A 16,831-nucleotide genomic window follows, 5' to 3' on the forward strand; every position below is an offset into this window, starting at 1 on the left:
GGAGAGGGTAGGTTAGGTAAGTAGTGGGTAGGCAGGTAAGATAGGAGAGGGTAGGTTAGGTAAGTAGTGGGTAGGCAGGTAAGGTAGGAGAGTGTAGGTTAGGTAAGTAGTGGGTAGGCAGGTAAGATAGGAGAGGGTAGGTTAGGTAAGTAGTGGGTAGGCAGGTAAGATAGGAGAGGGTAGGTTAGGTAAGTAGTGGGTAGGCAGGTAAGATAGGAGAGGGTAGGTTAGGTAAGTAGTGGGTAGGCAGGTTAGATAGGAGAGGGTAGGTTAGGTAAGTAGTGGGTAGGAAGGTAAGGTAGGAGAGGGTAGGTTAGGTAAGTAGTGGGTAGGCAGGTAAGGTAGGAGAGGGTAGGTAGGTAAGTAGTGGGTAGGCAGGTAAGGTAAGAGAGGTTAGGTAAGTAGTGGGTAGGCAGGTAAGGTAAGAGAGGTTAGGTAAGTAGTGGGTAGGCAGGTAAGATAGGAGAGGGTAGGTTAGGTAAGTAGTGGGTAGGCAGGTAAGATCGGAGAGGGTAGGTTAGGAAAGTAGTGGGTAGGCAGGTAAGGTTAGAGAGGTTAGGTAAGTAGTGGGTAGGCAGGTAAGATAGGAGAGGGTAGGTTAGGTAAGTAGTGGGTAGGCAGGTAAGATAGGAGAGGGTAGGTTAGGTAAGTAGTGGGTAGGCAGGTAAGGTAGGAGAGGGTAGGTTAGGTAAGTAGTGGGTAGGCAGGTAAGGTAGGAGAGGGTAGGTTAGGTAAGTAGTGGGTAGGCAGGTAAGATAGGAGAGGGTAGGTTAGGTAAGTAGTGGGTAGGCAGGTAAGATAGGAGAGGGTAGGTTAGGTAAGTAGTGGGTAGGCAGGTAAGATAGGAGAGGGTAGGTTAGGTAAGTAGTGGGTAGGCAGGTAAGATAGGAGAGGGTAGGTTAGGTAAGTAGTGGGTAGGCAGGTTAGATAGGAGAGGGTAGGTTAGGTAAGTAGTGGGTAGGCAGGTAAGATAGGATAGGAGAGGGTAGGTTAGGTAAGACCTACAGTTAGGTTAGGTAAGACCTACAGTCCAAGACCTCTTTACCTCCACCTACAGTCCCAGACCTCCACCTACAGTCCCAGACCTCTTTACCTCCACCTACAGTCCCAGACCTCTTTACCTCCACCTACAGTCCCAGACCTCTTTACCTCCACCTACAGTCCCAGACCTCTATACCTCCACCTACAGTCACATACCTCTATACCTCCACCTACAGTCCCAGACCTCTATACCTCCACCTACAGTCACATACCTCTATACCTCCACCTACAGTCCCAGACCTCTTTACCTCCACCTACAGTCCCAGACCTCCACCTACAGTCCCAGACCTCTTTACCTCCACCTACAGTCCCAGACCTCTTTACCTCCACCTACAGTCCCAGACCTCTTTACCTCCACCTACAGTCCCAGACCTCTTTACCTCCACCTACAGTCCCAGACCTCTTTACCTCCACCTACAGTCCCAGACCTCCACCTACAGTCCCAGACCTCTTTACCTCCACCTACAGTCCCAGACCTCTTTACCTCCACCTACAGTCCCATACCTCTTTACCTCCACCTACAGTCACATACCTCTTTACCTCCACCTACAGTCCCAGACCTCTTTACCTCCACCTACAGTCCCATACCTCTATACCTCCACCTACAGTCCCAGACCTCCACCTACAGTCACATACCTCTTTACCTCCACCTACAGTCCCAGACCTCTTTACCTCCACCTACAGTCCCATACCTCTTTACCTCCACCTACAGTCCCATACCTCCTTACCTCCACCTACAGTCCCAGACCTCTTTACCTCCACCTACAGTCCCATACCTCTTTACCTCCACCTACAGTCCCAGACCTCTTTACCTCCACCTACAGTCCCAGACCTCCACCTACAGTCCCAGACCTCTTTACCTCCACCTACAGTCCCAGACCTCCACCTACAGTCCCAGACCTCCAACTACAGTCCCAGACCTCTTTACCTCCACCTACAGTCCCAGACCTCCTTACCTCCACCTACAGTCCCAGACCTCTTTACCTCCACCTACAGTCCCATACCTCTTTACCCCCACCTACAGTCCCAGACCTCCACCTACAGTCCCAGACCTCCACCTACAGTCCCAGACCTCTTTACCTCCACCTACAGTCCCAGACCTCCTTACCTCCACCTACAGTCCCATACCTCTTTACCTCCACCTACAGTCCCAGACCTCTTTCCCTCCACCTACAGTCCCAGACCTCTATACCTCCACCTACAGTCCCAGACCTCCACATACAGTCCCAGACCTCCACCTACAGTCCCAGACCTCCACCTACAGTCCCAGACCTCCACCTACAGTCCCAGACCTCCACCTACAGTCCCAGACCTTCACCTACAGTCCCAGACCTCCACCTACAGTCCCAGACCTCCACCTACAGTCCCAGACCTCCACCTACAGTCCCAGACCTCCACCTACAGTCCCAGACCTCCACATACAGTCCCAGACCTCCACCTACAGTCCCAGACCTCTTTACCTCCACTACAGTCCCAGACCTCTTTACCTCCACCTACAGTCCCAGACCTCTTTACCTCCACCTACAGTCCCAGACCTCTTTACCTCCACATACAGTCCCAGACCTCCACCTACAGCCCCAGACCTCCACCTACAGTCCCTGACCTCCACCTACAGTCCCAGACCTCCACCTACAGTCCCATACCTCCACCTACAGTCCCAGACCTCCACATACAGTCCCAGACCTCCACCTACAGTCCCATACCTCCACCTACATTCCCAGACCTCCACCTACAGTCCCATACCTCCACCTACAGTCCCATACCTCCACCTACAGTCCCAGACCTCCACCTACAGTCCCAGACCTCCACATACAGTCCATACCCCTTTTGCTTCACAGGGAGTTGAGTTGTAGCAGGGTGTTACGTTCCATCTTCCTAGGCGTGCGTAACACATGTCATATTGTCATGTGTCTCTTCACCCCCATAGTAGATGTCATATTGTCATGTGTCTCTCTTCACCCCCATAGTATGAGTGATGTCATATTGTCATGTGTCTCTTCACCCCACATAGTATGAGTGATGTCATATTGTCATGTGTCTCTTCACCCCCCATAGTATGAGAGATGTCATATTGTCATGTGTCTCTCTTCACCCCCATAGTATGAGTGATGTCATATTGTCATGTGTCTCTCTTCACCCCCATAGTATGAGTGATGTCATATTGTCATGTGTCTCTTCACCCCCATAGTATGAGTGATGTCATATTGTCATGTGTCTCTTCACCCCCATAGTATGAGTGATGTCATATTGTCATGTGTCTCTCTTCACCCCCATAGTATGAGTGATGTCATATTGTCCTCTTCACCCCCATAGTATGAGTGATGTCATATTGTCATGTGTCTCTCTTCACCCCCCCTATTGTCATGTGTCTCTTCACCCCCAGTGATGTCATATTGTCATGTGTCTCTCTTCACCCCCATAGTATGAGTGATCCCATGAGTCTCTCTTCACCCCCATAGTATGAGTGATGTCATATTGTCATGTGTCTCTCTTCACCCCCATAGTATGAGTGATGTCATATTGTCATGTGTCTCTTCACCCCCATAGTATGAGTGATGTCATATTGTCATGTGTCTCTCTTCACATAGTATGAGTGATGTCATATTGTCAGTCTCTCTTCACCCCCAGTGATGTCATATTGTCATGTGTCTCTTCACCCCCATAGTATGAGTGATGTCATATTGTCATGTGTCTCTCTTCACCCCCATAGTATGAGTGATGTCCACCTCACCCCCAGTGATGTCATGTGTCTCTCTTCACCCCCATAGTATGAGTGATGTCATGTGTCTCTCTCTTCACCCCCAGTGATGTCCTCTTCACCCCCATAGTATGAGTGATGTCATATTGTCATGTGTCTCTCTTCACCCCCCATAGTATGAGTGATGTCATATTGTCAGTCTCTCTTCACCCCCCATAGTATGAGTGATGTCATGTGTCTCTCTTCACCCCCATAGTATGAGTGATGTCATATTGTCATGTGTCTCTCTTCACCCCCATAGTATGAGTGATGTCATGTGTCTCTCTTCACCCCCCATAGTATGAGTGATGTCATATTGTCATGTGTCTCTCTTCACCCCCCATAGTATGAGTGATATCATGTTGTCATGTGTCTCTCTTCACCCCCATAGTATGAGTGATGTCATATTGTCATGTGTCTCTCTTCACCCCCATAGTATGAGTGATGTCATATTGTCATGTGTCTCTCTTCACCCCCATAGTATGAGTGATGTCATGTGTCTCAATTCACCCCCATAGTATGAGTGATGTCATTGTCATGTGTCTTCACCCCCATAGTATGAGTGATGTCATCTGTCTCTCTTCACCTCCCATAGTATGAGTGATGTAATGTGTCTCTCTCTTCACCCCCATAGTATGAGTGATGTCATCTGTCTCTCTTCACCCCCCTTAGTATGAGTGATGTCATATTGTCATGTGTCTCTCTTCACCCCCATAGTATGAGTGATGTCATGTGTCTCTCTCTTCACCCTCCCCCCATAGTATGAGTGATGTCATGTGTCTCTCTCTTCACCCCCATAGTATGAGTGATGTCATGTGTCTCTTTCTTCACCCCCATAGTATGAGTGATGTCATCTGTCTCTCTTCACCCCCATAGTATGAGTGATGTCATATTGTCATGTGTCTCTCTTCACCCCCATAGTGAGTGATGTCATGTGTCTCTCTCTTCACCCTCCCCCTGTCATGTGTCTCTCTCTTCCCCCATAGTATGAGTGATGTCATGTGTCTCTCTTCACCCCCATAGTATGAGTGATGTCATATTGTCATGTGTCTCTCCTCACCCCCATAGTATGAGTGATGTCATATTGTCATGTGTCTCTCTTCACCCCCATAGTATGAGTGATGTCATGTGTCTCTCTTCACCCCCAGTGATGTCATGTGTCTCTCTTCACCCCCATAGTATGAGTGATGTCATATTGTCATGTCTCTCTTCACCCCCATAGTATGAGTGATGTCATATTGTCATGTGTCTCTCTTCACCCCCATAGTATGAGTGATGTCATGTTGTCATGTGTCTCTCTTCACCCCCATAGTATGAGTGATGTCATATTGTCATGTGTCTCTCTTCACCCCCATAGTATGAGTGATGTCATGTCTCTCTCTTCACCCCCATAGTATGAGTGATGTCATATTGTCATGTGTCTCTCTTCACCCCCATAGTATGAGTGATGTCATGTTGTCATGTGTCTCTCTTCACCCCCATAGTATGAGTGATGTCACATTGTCATGTGTCTCTCTTCACCCCCATAGTATGAGTGATGTCATATTGTCATGTGTCTCTCTTCACCCCCATAGTATGAGTGATGTCATGTTGTCATGTGTCTCTCTTCACCCCCATAGTATGAGTGTGATGTCATGTGTCTCTCTTCACCCCCATAGTATGAGTGATGTCATATTGTCATGTGTCTCTTCACCCCCATAGTATGAGTGATGTCATGTTGTCATGTGTCTCTCTTCACCCCCATAGTATGAGTGATGTCACATTGTCATGTGTCTCTCTCTTCACCCCCATAGTATGAGTGATGTCATATTGTCATGTGTCTCTCTTCACCCCCCATAGTATGAGTGATGTCATGTGTCTCTCTTCACCCCCATAGTATGAGTGATGTCATGTCTCTCTCTTCACCCCCATAGTATGAGTGATGTCATGTCTCTCTCTTCACCCCCATAGTATGAGTGATGTCATATTGTCATGTGTCTCTCTTCACCCCCATAGTATAGTGATGTCACATTGTCATGTGTCTCTCTCTTCACCCCCATAGTATGAGTGATGTCATATTGTCATGTGTCTCTCTTCACCCCCATAGTATGAGTGATGTCACATTGTCATGTGTCTCTCTCTTCACCCCCATAGTATGAGTGATGTCATGTGTCTCTCTTCACCCCCATAGTATGAGTGATGTCATATTGTCATGTGTCTCTCTTCACCCCCATAGTATGAGTGATGTCATGTGTCTCTCTTCACCCCCATAGTATGAGTGATGTCATATTGTCATGTGTCTCTCTTCACCCCCATAGTATGAGTGATGTCACATTGTCATGTGTCTCTCTCTTCACCCCCATAGTATGAGTGATGTCATATTGTCATGTGTCTCTCTTCACCCCCATAGTATGAGTGATGTCATATTGTCATGTGTCTCTCTTCACCCCCATAGTATGAGTGATGTCATATTGTCATGTGTCTCTCTCTTCACCCCCATAGTATGAGTGATGTCATATTGTCATGTGTCTCTCTTCACCCCCATAGTATGAGTGATGTCATGTGTCTCTCTTCACCCCCATAGTATGAGTGATGTCATATTGTCATGTGTCTCTCTTCACCCCCCATAGTATGAGTGATGTCATGTGTCTCTCTTCACCCCCATAGTATGAGTGATGTCATATTGTCATGTGTCTCTCTTCACCCCCATAGTATGAGTGATGTCACATTGTCATGTGTCTCTCTTCACCCCCATAGTATGAGTGATGATTGTCATGTGTCTCTCTTCACCCCCATAGTATGAGTGATGTCATATTGTCATGTGTCTCTCTTCACCCCCATAGTATGAGTGATGTCATATTGTCATGTGTCTCTCTTCACCCCCATAGTATGAGTGATGTCATGTGTCTCTCTTCACCCCCATAGTATGAGTGATGTCATATTGTCATGTGTCTCTCTTCACCCCCATAGTATGAGTGATGTCATGTCTCTCTTCACCCCCATAGTATGAGTGATGTCATTTGTCTCTCTTCACCCCCATAGTATGAGTGATGTCATATTGTCATTTGTCTCTCTTCACCCCTATAGTATGAGTGATGTCATATTGTCTCTCTTCATAGTATGAGTGATGTCATGTGTCTCTCTTCACCCCCATAGTATGAGTGATGTCATATTGTCATGTGTCTCTTCACCCCCATAGTATGAGTGATGTCATATTGTCATGTGTCTCTCTTCACCCCCATAGTATGAGTGATGTCACATTGTCATGTGTCTCTCTCTTCACCCCCCATAGTATGAGTGATGTCATATTGTCATGTGTCTCTCTTCACCCCCATAGTATGAGTGATGTCCCCATAGTATGAGTGATGTCATATTGTCATGTGTCTCTCTTCACCCCCATAGTATGAGTGTGATGTCATATTGATGTCATGTGTCTCTCTTCACCCCCATAGTATGAGTGATGTCATATTGTCATGTGTCTCTCTTCACCCCCATAGTATGAGTGATGTCATATTGTCATGTGTCTCTCTTCACCCCCATAGTATGAGTGATGTCACATTGTCATGTGTCTCTCTTCACCCCCATAGTATGAGTGATGTCATATTGTCATGTGTCTCTCTTCACCCCCATAGTATGAGTGATGTCATATTGTCATGTGTCTCTCTTCACCCCCATAGTATGAGTGACGTCATATTGTGTCTCTCTCTTCACCCCCCATAGTATGAGTGATGTCATGTGTCTCTCTTCACCCCCATAGTATGAGTGATGTCATGTGTCTCTCTTCACCCCCATAGTATGAGTGTGATGTATCTGTCTCTCTTCACCCCCCATAGTATGAGTGATGTCATATTGTCATGTGTCTCTCTTCACCCCCATAGTATGAGTGATGTCATTTGTCTCTCTTCACCCCCATAGTATGAGTGATGTCATGTGTCTCTCTTCACCCCCATAGTATGAGTGATGTCATGTCACCCCCATAGTATGAGTGATGTCATGTGTCTCTCTTCACCCCCATAGTATGAGTGATGTCATGTGTCTCTCTTCACCCCCCATAGTATGAGTGATGTCATATTGTCATGTGTCTCTCCTCACCCCCATAGTATGAGTGATGTCATATTGTCATGTGTCTCTCTTCACCCCCATAGTATGAGTGATGTCATGTGTCTCTCTTCACCCCCATAGTATGAGTGATGTCATGTGTCTCTCTTCCCCCCCATAGTATGAGTGATGTCATATGTCTCTCTTCACCCCCATAGTATGAGTGATGTCATATTGTCATGTGTCTCTCTTCACCCCCCCATAGTATGAGTGATGTCATGTGTCTCTCTTCACCCCCATAGTATGAGTGATGTCATGTCATAGTATGATGATGTCATGTGTCTCTCTTCACCCCCCATAGTATGAGTGATGTCATATTGTCATGTGTCTCTCTTCACCCCCCATAGTATGAGTGATGTCATATTGTCATGTGTCTCTCTTCACCCCCCATAGTATGAGTGATGTCATATTGTCATGTGTCTCTCTTCACCCCCCATAGTATGAGTGAGTCTCCTCGCCCTCCTTTCGGAAAAGCTGACCACGACTCCATTTTGTTGCTCCCTGCCTACAGACACAAACTAAAACAAGAGGCTCCCACGCTGAGGTCTGTCCAACGCTGGTCCGACCAAGCTGACTCCACACTCCAAGACTGCTTCCATCACGTGGACTGGGATATGTTTCTTATTGCGTCAGATAACAATATTGACGAATACGCTGAGTCGGTGTGCGAGTTCATTAGAACGTGCGTTGAAGATGTCGTTCCCATAGCAACGATTAAAACATTCCCTAACCAGAAACCGTGGATTGATGGCAGCATTCGCGTGAAACTGAAAGCGCGAACCACTGCTTTTAATCAGGGCAAGGTGTCTGGCAACATGTCCGAATACAAACAGTGTAGCTATTCCCTCCGCAAGGCTATCAAACAAGCTAAGCGTCAGTATAGAGACAAAGTAGAATCTCAATTCAACGGCTCAGACACAAGAGGTATGTGGCAGGGTCTACAGTCAATCACGGATTACAAGAAGAAACCCAGCCCAGTCACGGACCAGGATGTCTTGCTCCCAGGCAGACTAAATAACTTTTTTGCCCGCTTTGAGGACAATACAGTGCCACTGACACGGCCTGCAACGAAAACATGCGGTCTCTCCTTCACTGCAGCCTAGGTGAGTAAGACATTTAAACGTGTTAACCCTCGCAAGGCTGCAGGCCCAGACGGCATCCCCAGCCGCGCCCTCAGAGCATGCGCAGACCAGCTGGCCGGTGTGTTTACGGACATATTCAATCAATCCCTATACCAGTCTGTTGTTCCCACATGCTTCAAGAGGGCCACCATTGTTCCTGTTCCCAAGAAAGCTAAGGTAACTGAGCTAAACGACGAATTCCGTCATCATGAAGTGCTTTGAGAGACTAGTCAAGGACCATATCACCTCCACCCTACCTGACACCCTAGACCCACTCCAATTTGCTTACCACCCAAATAGGTCCACAGACGATGCAATCTCAACCACACTGCACACTGCCCTAACCCATCTGGACAAGAGGAATACCTATGTGAGAATGCTGTTCATCGACAACAGCTCGGCATTCAACACCATAGTACCCTCCAAGCTCGTCATCAAGCTCGAGACCCTGGGTCTCGACCCCGCCCTGTGCAACTGGGTACTGGACTTCCTGACGGGCCGCCCCCAGGTGGTGAGGGTAGGCAACAACATCTCCACCCCGCTGATCCTCAACACTGGGGCCCCACAAAGGTGCGTTCTGAGCCCTCTCCTGTACTCCCTGTTCACCCACGACTGCGTGGCCATGCACACCTCCAACTCAATCATCAAGTTTGCGGACGACACAACAGTGGATTACCAACAACGACGAGACGGCCTACATACATAAGGGAAGAATTTTCTATGATTTTCTGAAATAACACACACTCACTAAACCCTCCGTAAATAACTCAGTTCTTAACGTAAAGACTTAAAACTCAGGATTCTGTAAAGGCATACCCCAATCATGATATGAGTTTATTTATAGCTTCCTGTGCCAACCGGAAGTGCCTTTAATGGTGTCACAGTGGCAGTTTCCATGGGTTAAAATGTCTAATGTCTAATAATGTCTAGGCCGTGCCGAGTTCAACGAGATATCCCGCTTGACCGTAGCTCGCTCGGTCTGAGCGCAGCGACCATTAGAAAAGTAGGCCCAAAATGAAGCCTGCCCCACAACGTCATTTGCTTTTGGGTGACAGTGAGAGAACCGTTAGGGTGAGAAGCACAATTCGACCTCAGGTACGTTCCTAAGGTCCTTCCGATCCGTGCAAGCCTAACGTTGACCGTGTGGCATTAACCCTTAATAGTTAAAAGAAGGTGTTTACTTCAAATAGTTTGCATTGACTTCTCTCCCCATAGGAATACATTGCCTGCACCCCTAAATTCAACCTGAAGTCTATATGGGTTATGAATGCCGTATGAACCTGTCTTTGATAACAGTCCATCAGGCCACAGTATGAGGTCTACCTGTGTTGATTCTAGGCTTCCTGGACCAACCGGAAGTGGTTAAAATCACCCTAAAAGTGTTTTTCCATTACCTGCCTGCAGTTTGATAGACATAGTGCATTCAACCCTGTGTAAATCAGTCAATTCTTAACGTAAGGACTTAAAACACAGGATTCTGTAAAAGCATAGCCCAGTGAGGATATGTGTTGACTTATAGCTTCCTGTGCCAACCGGAAGTGCCTTAATTGGTGTCTCAGGGGCTGTTTCGAGGGGTTAAAAAAGTCAGATCTGTCCAAAACTTCATATGTGTGATTAGGCAACCCCCATGAACTGTAAATCAGTCATTTTTCCCATAAAATTTCAAAGGAAAACTAAATCACACAGACACACAACTTGGAAGGAGGGACGTATTGGGGTTTGTAGAGACAGACAGTGCCTCCAATAGATAGCTTTGTTCGAGCTAAAAAGAACCGTCAGACCTAGAGTTCGAAACTTTAGAATCCTGTTCTAGACCTCAGGTCGATAGTGCGTGGTGAGTTACGTGGCTCTAGACGGTTCTCGGACCGAGAAACAGCTTCGTACATTTGCAATGACTTCAATTCATTTTGACCATTATGAAAATGGCGACATTTAGAAAAGTCTCAGAGACACAAGACTAGGTGCATTGGAACCGGCTCGGCCCATAGAGACGGACCCCAACGTTTCGGTCCGATTGCTCATTCAAGGACCCCATAGCAAGGCATGGAAAAAAGTGGATTTTCAGCACCAATTAGGGTTTTACTCGGGCACCGAAGGACCTATCGAGCCGAAACTCGGGATTCGGGGTCGCCTCACATAGGCCTTCACATAATGTCTGACCTGGACCCGCAGCTAGAACGTAACTATGTGTTTTACGTTTTTATTATGTTTTAAACTAAAGGCGCTGTGAATTATGGGCCTGCTCTGACATATATGATAGTTGGCTTCTAAATGAGTTGGAAAAAGTGGGTTTGGTGTCAATTGGTATCAGTTTGGTGTCAAAATGACATCTAATTGACTGATGGACACTGACTTGCTAGTTGACTTTTGTACATTAGCAATATGTTTAAACGGAGAGGGACCATCACCAAAAGTGACATTCTGAAATCAACCCTAACGAGCCATGGAGATGAACCAGAATCACTGCCCAGCTATCCCGAGTTCATCGGGCCAGTCAATTTCACATTCCTGCAGGATTTTATAGCATGACAAATTCGTGATGGTACCTGCCCATTGAACCACATTGCAAATGCACAGTGACTTTGCAAAAGTGAGAAAACATAAACAAATGGACATGATGAAATCAACACAACGAGTGATGGAAATGTACAACTATCACTGCTCAGCCATCCTGTGTTCATCAGACCAGTCAATTTTGCATTTTTGAGCATGTCAAATTTCATATGGTAAATGCACATTGAAACATATTGCAAATGCGCGCGCACTTGCAATATGATTCTATAGTGTAAAAACATCACCTAATGGACATGATGAAATCAACACAACGAGTGATGGAAATGTACAACTATCACTGCCCGGCCATCCTGTGTTCCCATAGCGAGCATTAATATCAGAATGACCGGTAAATGCATTTACAACCATATTTTTATTTTTGGGTTACCAGTTGCACAACAATGCACGTGCATTTGCAATATGATTCTATAGTGAAAAACATCACCTAATGGACATGATGAAATCAACACAACGAGTGATGGAAATGTACAACTATCACTGCTCGGCCATCCTGTGTCCATCAGACCAGTCAATTTTGCATTTTTGAGCATGTCAAATTTCATATGGTAAATGCACATTGAAACATATTGCAAATGCGCGCACTTGCAATATGATTCTATAGTGTAAAAACATCACCTAATGGACATGATGAAATCAACACAACGAGTGATGGAAATGTACAACTATCACTGCTCGGCCATCCTGTGTCCATCAGACCAGTCAATTTTGCATTTTTGAGCATGTCAAATTTCATATGGTAAATGCACATTGAAACATATTGCAAATGCGCGCACTTGCAATATGATTCTATAGTGTAAAAACATCACCTAATGGACATGATGAAATCAACACAACGAGTGATGGAAATGTACAACTATCACTGCCCGGCCATCCTGTGTTCCCATAGCGAGCATTAATATCAGAATGACCGGTAAATGCATTTACAACCATATTTTTATTTTACCAGTTGCACAACAATGCACGTGCATTTGCAATATGATTCTATAGTGAAAAAACATCACCTAATGGACATGATGAAATCAACACAACGAGTGATGGAAAGGAACAACTATCACTGCCAGGCCATCCTGTGTTCATCAGGCCAGTCAATTTCACATTCCTGCAGGATTTTTATAGCATGACAAATTCGTGATGGTACCTGCCCATTGAACCATATTGCAAATGCACAGTGACTTTGCAAAAGTGAGAAAACATAAACAAATGGACATGATGAAATCAACACAACGAGTGATGGAAATGTACAACTATCACTGCTCAGCCATCCTGTGTTCATCAGACCAGTCAATTTTGCATTTTTGAGCATGTCAAATTTCATATGGTAAATGCACATTGAAACATATTGCAAATGCGCGCGCACTTGCAATATGATTCTATAGTGTAAAAACATCACCTAATGGACATGATGAAATCAACACAACGAGTGATGGAAATGTACAACTATCACTGCTCGGCCATCCTGTGTCCATCAGACCAGTCAATTTTGCATTTTTGAGCATGTCAAATTTCATATGGTAAATGCACATTGAAACATATTGCAAATGCGCGCGCACTTGCAATATGATTCTATAGTGTAAAAACATCACCTAATGGACATGATGAAATCAACACAACGAGTGATGGAAATGTACAACTATCACTGCCCGGCCATCCTGTGTTCCCATAGCGAGCATTAATATCAGAATGACCGGTAAATGCATTTACAACCATATTTTTATTTTTGGGTTACCAGTTGCACAACAATGCACGTGCATTTGCAATATGATTCTATAGTGAAAAAACATCACCTAATGGACATGATGAAATCAACACAACGAGTGATGGAAATGTACAACTATCACTGCTCGGCCATCCTGTGTCCATCAGACCAGTCAATTTTGCATTTTTGAGCATGTCAAATTTCATATGGTAAATGCACATTGAAACATATTGCAAATGCGCGCACTTGCAATATGATTCTATAGTGTAAAAACATCACCTAATGGACATGATGAAATCAACACAACGAGTGATGGAAATGTACAACTATCACTGCCCGGCCATCCTGTGTTCCCATAGCGAGCATTAATATCAGAATGACCGGTAAATGCATTTACAACCATATTTTTATTTTTGGGTTACCAGTTGCACAACAATGCACGTGCATTTGCAATATGATTCTATAGTGAAAAAACATCACCTAATGGACATGATGAAATCAACACAACGAGTGATGGAAAGGAACAACTATCACTGCCAGGCCATCCTGTGTTCATCAGGCCAGTCAATTTCACATTCCTGCAGGATTTTTATAGCATGACAAATTCGTGATGGTACCTGCCCATTGAACCATATTGCAAATGCACAGTGACTTTGCAAAAGTGAGAAAACATAAACAAATGGACATGATGAAATCAACACAACGAGTGATGGAAATGTACAACTATCACTGCTCAGCCATCCTGTGTTCATCAGACCAGTCAATTTTGCATTTTTGAGCATGTCAAATTTCATATGGTAAATGCACATTGAAACATATTGCAAATGCGCGCACTTGCAATATGATTCTATAGTGTAAAAACATCACCTAATGGACATGATGAAATCAACACAACGAGTGATGGAAATGTACAACTATCACTGCTCGGCCATCCTGTGTCCATCAGACCAGTCAATTTTGCATTTTTGAGCATGTCAAATTTCATATGGTAAATGCACATTGAAACATATTGCAAATGCGCGCGCACTTGCAATATGATTCTATAGTGTAAAAACATCACCTAATGGACATGATGAAATCAACACAACGAGTGATGGAAATGTACAACTATCACTGCCCGGCCATCCTGTGTTCCCATAGCGAGCATTAATATCAGAATGACCGGTAAATGCATTTACAACCATATTTTTATTTTTGGGTTACCAGTTGCACAACAATGCACGTGCATTTGCAATATGATTCTATAGTGAAAAACATCACCTAATGGACATGATGAAATCAACACAACGAGTGATGGAAATGTACAACTATCACTGCTCGGCCATCCTGTGTCCATCAGACCAGTCAATTTTGCATTTTTGAGCATGTCAAATTTCATATGGTAAATGCACATTGAAACATATTGCAAATGCGCGCGCACTTGCAATATGATTCTATAGTGTAAAAACATCACCTAATGGACATGATGAAATCAACACAACGAGTGATGGAAATGTACAACTATCACTGCCCGGCCATCCTGTGTTCCCATAGCGAGCATTAATATCAGAATGACCGGTAAATGCATTTACAACCATATTTTTATTTTTGGGTTACCAGTTGCACAACAATGCACGTGCATTTGCAATATGATTCTATAGTGAAAAAACATCACCTAATGGACATGATGAAATCAACACAACGAGTGATGGAAAGGAACAACTATCACTGCCAGGCCATCCTGTGTTCATCAGGCCAGTCAATTTCACATTCCTGCAGGATTTTTATAGCATGACAAATTCGTGATGGTACCTGCCCATTGAACCATATTGCAAATGCACAGTGACTTTGCAAAAGTGAGAAAACATAAACAAATGGACATGATGAAATCAACACAACGAGTGATGGAAATGTACAACTATCACTGCTCAGCCATCCTGTGTTCATCAGACCAGTCAATTTTGCATTTTTGAGCATGTCAAATTTCATATGGTAAATGCACATTGAAACATATTGCAAATGCGCGCGCACTTGCAATATGATTCTATAGTGTAAAAACATCACCTAATGGACATGATGAAATCAACACAACGAGTGATGGAAATGTACAACTATCACTGCTCGGCCATCCTGTGTCCATCAGACCAGTCAATTTTGCATTTTTGAGCATGTCAAATTTCATATGGTAAATGCACATTGAAACATATTGCAAATGCGCGCGCACTTGCAATATGATTCTATAGTGTAAAAACATCACCTAATGGACATGATGAAATCAACACAACGAGTGATGGAAATGTACAACTATCACTGCCCGGCCATCCTGTGTTCCCATAGCGGGCATTAATATCAGAATGACCGGTAAATGCATTTACAACCATATTTTTATTTTTGGGTTACCAGTTGCACAACAATGCACGTGCATTTGCAATATGATTCTATAGTGAAAAAACATCACCTAATGGACATGATGAAATCAACACAACGAGTGATGGAAATGTACAACTATCACTGCCCGGCCATCCTGTGTTCCCATAGCGAGCATTAATATCAGAATGACCGGTAAATGCATTTACAACCACATTTTTATTTTTGGGTTACCAGTTGCACAACAATGCACGTGCATTTGCAATATGATTCTATAGTGAAAAAACATCACCTAATGGACATGATGAAATCAACACAACGAGTGATGGAAAGGAACAACTATCACTGCCAGGCCATCCTGTGTTCATCAGGCCAGTCAATTTCACATTCCTGCAGGATTTTTATAGCATGACAAATTCGTGATGGTACCTGCCCATTGAACCATATTGCAAATGCACAGTGACTTTGCAAAAGTGAGAAAACATAAACAAATGGACATGATGAAATCAACACAACGAGTGATGGAAAGGTACAACTCTCACTGCTCGGCCATCCTGTGTTCATCAGACCAGTCAATTTTGCATTTTTGAGCAAGGTCAAATTTCATATGGTAAATGCACATTGAAACATATTGCAAATGCACGTGCACTTACAATATGATTCTATAGTGAAACAACATCACCTAACGGAGATGATGAAATCAACACAACGAGTGATGGAAATGTACAACTATCACTGCTCGGCCATCCTGTGTTCATCAGACCAGTCAATTTTGCATTTTTGAGCAAGGTCAAATTTCATATGGTAAATGCACATTGAAACATATTGCAAATGCACGTGCACTTGCAATATGATTATATAGTGAAAAACATCACAAAATGGACATGATGAAGTCAACACAACGAGTGATGGAAAGGAACAACTATCACTGCCCGGCCATCCCGAGTTCATCAGGCCAGTCAATTTTGCATTTCTGCAGGATTTTTGAGCATGTCAAATTTCTTACGTCATTTGGCCCACAAAAAAATCCTTATGCACAATTTAAAAAAATATATAAAAAAATATGATAATAAAATTGGACAAAAGTATATTCATACAGTTCTTACACATGTGTAATTGACAAAAACATTGAAAGAATTTCAAAAACGGTCCAGAAAGCACTTTTTTAAGGGTGTGTGAAGTTTTTACAAAATTTTGACATTTTTGACTTTTGACTTTTGACTTCCTATGAAATCATAT

At 44.2% G+C, this 16,831-nt stretch overlaps 2 long non-coding RNA genes across 3 annotated transcripts; one reads left to right on the forward strand and one right to left on the reverse strand.

Moving 5' to 3' along the window:
* LOC127927665 (uncharacterized) lies at nucleotides 1-1,168 on the forward strand. 2 transcript variants are annotated; one of them, XR_008128335.1, is made up of 4 exons: nucleotides 1-54; nucleotides 98-226; nucleotides 555-640; nucleotides 727-1,168. It is a non-coding gene; the product is annotated as an uncharacterized LOC127927665 (long non-coding RNA). The 2 variants fall into 2 exon arrangements; XR_008128334.1 differs by lacking the exon at nucleotides 555-640.
* An 11,354-nt stretch (nucleotides 1,169-12,522) lies between these two features.
* LOC127927663 (uncharacterized) lies at nucleotides 12,523-15,841 on the reverse strand. The gene is made up of 3 exons (XR_008128333.1): nucleotides 14,700-15,841; nucleotides 13,526-13,726; nucleotides 12,523-13,334 (listed from the first exon to the last, which is right to left on the reverse strand). It is a non-coding gene; the product is annotated as an uncharacterized LOC127927663 (long non-coding RNA).
* Between the last annotated feature and the right edge of the window lie 990 nt (nucleotides 15,842-16,831).

This window comes from Oncorhynchus keta, unplaced genomic scaffold (assembly GCF_023373465.1).
Source record: "Oncorhynchus keta strain PuntledgeMale-10-30-2019 unplaced genomic scaffold, Oket_V2 Un_scaffold_1704_pilon_pilon, whole genome shotgun sequence".
Lineage (NCBI taxonomy): Eukaryota > Metazoa > Chordata > Actinopteri > Salmoniformes > Salmonidae > Oncorhynchus > Oncorhynchus keta.